A 6,000-nucleotide genomic window follows, 5' to 3' on the forward strand; every position below is an offset into this window, starting at 1 on the left:
TTAACCAAGTGAGCCACTGTGCTGGCCCCTGGCCTTACTTCTTTATATTGGCATTGCTCATTGTCTAGAATGCTATTTCCTAGAAATGGCTCCATGATCATTGTCCTCATCACTTTCAAGTCTTCTCTTAAATGCTACTTTTACAGTGAGAGGTTTTGGGTGCCTTGAAAAACAGAAATTTATTTTTTTACAGTTCTAGAAGTTTGAGGTCTGAAATCATGGTATCAGTAGGGTTGGTTCATTCCAAAGGCTTGGAGGAAATATGCGTTAAAGACCCCTCTCCTGGGCTTGTAAATGATCATCTTCATGTTCATATGCTATTTTTTTTGTGTCTTCACACTGGCTTCCTTTTGTTTCCCATCATACCTCACACACATACACACACACACACAGAAATTGATCTGCTTGTTTATTCCCCAATGGGTGCAATGGTCAGGGCTGGGCAAGGCTGTAGTCTCCCACATGGATTCAGAGGCCCAAGTACTTGGGCCAACTTCTGCTGCTTTCCCCGCATATTACCAGGGAGCTGGATCAGAAGTAGAGCAGCTGTGACTCAAACTGGTGCCAATATGGGATGCTGGCATTGCAGGTGGCAGCTTAACCCATTATACCATGATGCCTACTCCCCAACTTAGATGTTTTTTAAAGGACATCAGTTATATCAGATTAGGGGACACCTTAATATCTTCATCTTAACTTGATCATAAATATCCAATCTCCAAATAAGGTCACATCTGAAGAATAGTCAGTTGGTATTTAAATGTGAGTTTTGAGGGTACAATTCAAATTATACCTTCCCTTACTATCTCATTTTATTTTAATCTCATCTATTCCTCTTCCTCATTATACTGACTTAAAGCATATCATAAAAATTGTGTTTTTTCTCCTAAGAAGATATAGTCTGTATATCTTCAGAATACAGAACATCACAGGACACATAGGAAGTGCTTAATAATCAAGTGAATTAATTTATCTACCACAATCCGCCATGTCTTCCTCCTCCAGAATTGATTGCTTCCAAGAAAGTTACTAAATAGCCTTTCACTAACCAAACCCAAGATCCCCAAACGCTTCTCTCGACTGTTTTCTCTTTCCTATAAATCTGCTCCCCTGAAATCACCCAAGAAACATCTGAGATCTGTGCCTATCCTAGGGACATGCAAAGCACAGCCCTGCCATTATAACACAATTGACGAGTACTTGATAATCACTTTAAAAATGCCTTGAAAATATCAATGTGATTTGCATCAAAGTTGCTTTTCTACTAAGTTTTGCACATTCAGTTTGGTTTTAATATCTTACAAAGAACATCCTACTCTTTTCCTTGTGTTTTTCAGGCATGTGCCCTGGTTTGCTTATTCATGAGGCATTGCAGACACAGTCTGCTGTCTTGAAATAAAGTACTGGCTCATCTGTACAATCACGGACAACTTTGATTAACTTCTCTGTGTTCTCTGCATCATTTGCAAAATAAGCAACATTCTATAAGCTTCTTTTCTAACTTACATTTCTCTGTTTATGGATGGATCCCATTACATCTCTTCCAGAAATACGTGGGTCTCTTTAGTTTTAATTTACTTACTCAAGGGAGAGAAGTAGTTCATACAATACAGAAGAATATAAGAGAGACAGTATCTTGAAAATGCCCATAAAGAAGTATCAATTGCTACAAGACTAAATTCCTAAATTCCTTTGCAAAACCCAACACCCTCAGCTCTATCCTCTTTGTAGACAATAGACTAGAGGAGGTTTATTAACTTAAAAAGATGAAAAACTGTCATCATGACAACTCATGAAACATAATATAGCATTAGTAGGCAAAGTATAATATGAATAATTTCTGAATAATTGTCTTTTTGGCCATTATTGAGTGATATTTGTATTTAGAGAAGTCAGTTATTATACTGATATGTAACTATATTTTGTGTTTATCGTTTACATGCAACTAATGTTATTTTTAATATAAAAAGAAAACTGTCATCCCTTGATTTGTGGGAATAACATTCATTGGAGCAGTAATGTTTGGCTAAAAATATTCTAATCTCATTTAAGAACTTTTGTTTGTATTTATTCATTTTAAAGATAGATTTATTTATTTATTTATTTTTATTTATTTGTTTGTTTTGAGATGTAGAGTAATAGAAAAGACAGGGATAAAGATCTGCCATCTTCTAGTTCACTTCCCAAATGTCTGTAACAGCCAGGCGTGGGCTAGGTTGAAGACAGTAGCCAGGAACTCCATCCACGTCTCCCACGTGGGTGACGGGGTCCAAGAACTTGGGCCACATTTTGCTGCCTTCTCAGGTGCATTAGCAGGGGCTGGATCAGAAGCAGAGCAGCTAGGACTCAAATGAGCACTCTGATATGGGACGTCAGTGTTTCAATTCATGGCTTAACCTGCTGTGCCACAATATAAGCCCCACGACCTTTTATTTTTTTTTTAAAGATTTATTTTATTTATTTGAAAGACAGAGTTACAGAGAGAGGTAGAGGCAGAGAGAGAGAGGTCTTCCATCTGCTGGATCACTCCGCAGGTGGCCACAATAGCCAGAGCTGAGCCAATCTGAAGCCAGGAGCCAGGAGGTTCTTCCAGGTTTCCCACGTGGGTGCAGGAGCCCAAGGACTTGGGCCATCCTCTACTGCTCTCTTAGGCCATAGCAGAGAGCTGGATCAGAAGAGAAGCAGCCAGGACTAGAACTGGTGCTGATATGGGATGTCCATACCTCAGGCCAGGCTTCAACCCGCTGTGCCACAGCACTGGCCAACGACCTTTTATTTTTAAAGAAAGGCCTGAAGTTATAGCTTGCATGTTCCTAACTATATAAGTAATTAATGTATACTTAAACACACAGGGCATGGAGGTATAGAACAATCTATATCAGATGTATAAAGTGTACAATTAATATATTTATGTTCATATTTGCATATATGGCCATCTACACATATATAAAGTACTAGAGAACACATGGGAAACTCACAAACATAGTTATTTCCTGTTTATATTCTTTCTATTCTATTTTGATTTTCAAATCCAACGAATGCATTACCTACACAAAAGTATTACAAAACTTGAAGTATTTTTATCTCACTAGATAAAAACAAACACGAAAAGCCCATAAGAAAAGGGAGCTCTTTCTTTCACTTTTCTTCTAAAGCAGATAAAGGTAGAAAGTGAGACTCAAAGATTGCCACTGTGCATTTTTCAATTATTGTCCCATTTTTAGGGGAATGAGAGTATAAACAGAGTGCTACTATTTTAGTCATGGTACTATGTATTGTACAATGAGTGTTTTTAGAACAGTCCCTGTTGTATTCACTCAGAATTAGAACTTATTTCCATTCACAGTTGTTTGTGGAAACTGTGTCACTATAATCAGGGAGCTGCAGACGCCCAAGTTGCTGCCAGGAGTCCCCGAACAAAGCAGCAGAAGCCAGTGCACTCTGCTTGTTCGTGCTCTGGCTTTGTTCTTGTTGCTGACGTTTTTGGAAGGGGTGACATTCATGCAGTGAAATAAATCCATTTTGTGTTTCATTGCTGGGTGATCATGTATGTGTATGTGTGTGTTATATGTAAAATCTCCATTCCTGATGAATTCTGAAAATGTTCAGAAGGTGTACTTTTATCATAGAATAGACCACAGAGCAATATCAGTTCTATAAAAGAAAAGTTAAGTGAGTTTTTGTGTAGTGACCTGCAATTTCCTTAGTTCTTTTTTTATAGACTTCACTTTCTTATTATACCCTAATTTTTCTATAATATATATGACTAATGCATATGTTCAAAATAAAAGATATTAATGCATAATTAGATCAAAAATTTTAAATGTGATTACAATTTAAAAAATTGTAATTATCAAACTCAATGTTTGATGATTTTTTTTAATTTAAATATTGCTGTGGATGTTGGTTTACAAGGTTGTAGACCAAGAATTGCTAATAACAATTAACTATGATCTGTGTAATCTTCTACAAAATTTTAAGAAAGATATGAATTCTGAAATAAGATAAACTGTGAAAAATTATTGAATTGGATCAGTAGAAAGTAAAAAGTGCAAAGGCCGGCACTGTGGCTCACTTGGTTAATCCTCTACCTATGGCGCCGGCATCCCGTGGGTGCCGGGTTCTAGTCCCAGTTGCTCCTCTTCCAGTCCAGCTCTCTGCTGTGGCCCAGGAGGGCAGTGGAGGATGGCCCAGGTCCTTGGGCCCTTCACCCACATGGGACACCAGGAAGAAGCACCTGGCTCCTGGCTTCGGATCGGCGCAGCGCCGCCCACAGCGGCCATTTGGGGAGTGAACCAATGGAGGGAAGACCTTTCTCTCTGTCTCTCTCTCTGACTGTCTATAACTCTACCTGTCAAATAAAAAAAAAAAAAAAAAAGAAACTAAAAAGTGCTAAGAAAAATGGTTGCAGGAGATGAGCATTTGGAGCACTGGTTAAGATGCCCACTGGGGCCTGCTTTCCATATGAGAGTACCTGGTCTCAAGTCCTGGATCTGCTTCCAATTCCAGGTTCCTGTTAATGCACATCCTGGAGGTAAAGGGAATAGCTGAAGTAGTAGGGCCCCAGATACCCTCATGAGAGACTTGGATTGAGTTCTGGGTTCCTGGGTTCAGTATGACCCAGCCTGGCTGTTGCAGGCATTTGGGGAATGAACCAGAAAATGTCTCTGTCTCTCTCTACTTTTCAAATGAATAAAATTAATTTTTTAAAAGCAGAAAAGAAAAAGTGTTAGGAGTTGGGCTTTTTTTCCATATATAAGTGATATGAAAGCATGCAAGAATTCTCATGGAACTGCTAATCCAATAAGAGATACATAAGCAAACATTAAAGTATTTCTTTCACATGTGTGATTAAATTGAAATATTCCAGTTTACTATTGTCATTACAATAAAAATTTTTAGAAAATCTGACCAAATTTAACAACAAAAAAAAAAGCAGCTCAGTTCACTATAGCCAAGATATGGAATAAACGCAGGTGGCCATTAACTGATGATTAACAAAAGAAAATGTGGTATACATACATAATGGAATACTACTCAATCATAAAAAAGAATGGAATCCTGACATTTTCAACAAAATGGATGCAAGTGGACATCACAATGCTAAGTGAAATAAGCCAGATCCAAAAAGACAAATATTAATTTTGTCTTATTTATGTTTTTTTTTTTTTTTTTTGACAGGCAGAGTGGACAGTGAGAGAGAGAGAGAGAGACAGAGAGAAAGGTCTTCCTTTGCCATTGGTTCACCCTCCAATGGCTGCCGCGGCCGGCGCACCGTGCTGATCCGATGGCAGGAGCCAGGTGCTTATACTGGTCACCCATGGGGTGCAGGGCCCAAGGACTTAGGCCATCCTCCACTGCACTCCCTGGTCATAGCAGAGAGCTGGCCTGGAAGAGGGGCAACCGGGACAGAATCCGGCGCTCCCACCGGGGCTAGAACCCGGTGTGCCGGCACCGCAAGGCAGAGGATTAGCCTGGTGAGCCGCAGAGCCAGCCTTGTCTTATTTATAATAGTTAATTTAGAGAATTTAAAAACTATTTGCATTGGTATATGGTTACAAATATTGCCTCACTGAATCACACCATGTAAATGACAACATACTCTTCTTTCCCACATTAAAAAAAAACAATAAATGGGGGATGGTAGTGAGGACACCTGGGCTACTGGTAATCTTTTGTTCTTAATTTCGGTTTTGGTTATGTGTGTGATCAGCAAACAAAAACTCATTTATCTGTACACTAATATGCATTTTTGATACATATACTATATTTCAAAAAATGTTTAAAATTTAAAAAAATATCTATTTTGTAGAACTTCCTCATGTTCAATCATTTAGACTTATAAAGTCCTATTATTAAATTTGGAAAAGAGGAAGAACAAAATGAGATTAAGTATGTTAATTATAACAAATGTTCTTTTGAGTGTCAACAAATGTCCTTCTATCTGCTGGGTAAAAGAATCTGAGATGTTTCAATGAATGCATACCTATGTATAATTCA

Source organism: Oryctolagus cuniculus, chromosome 2 (assembly GCF_964237555.1).
Source record: "Oryctolagus cuniculus chromosome 2, mOryCun1.1, whole genome shotgun sequence".
NCBI lineage: Eukaryota > Metazoa > Chordata > Mammalia > Lagomorpha > Leporidae > Oryctolagus > Oryctolagus cuniculus.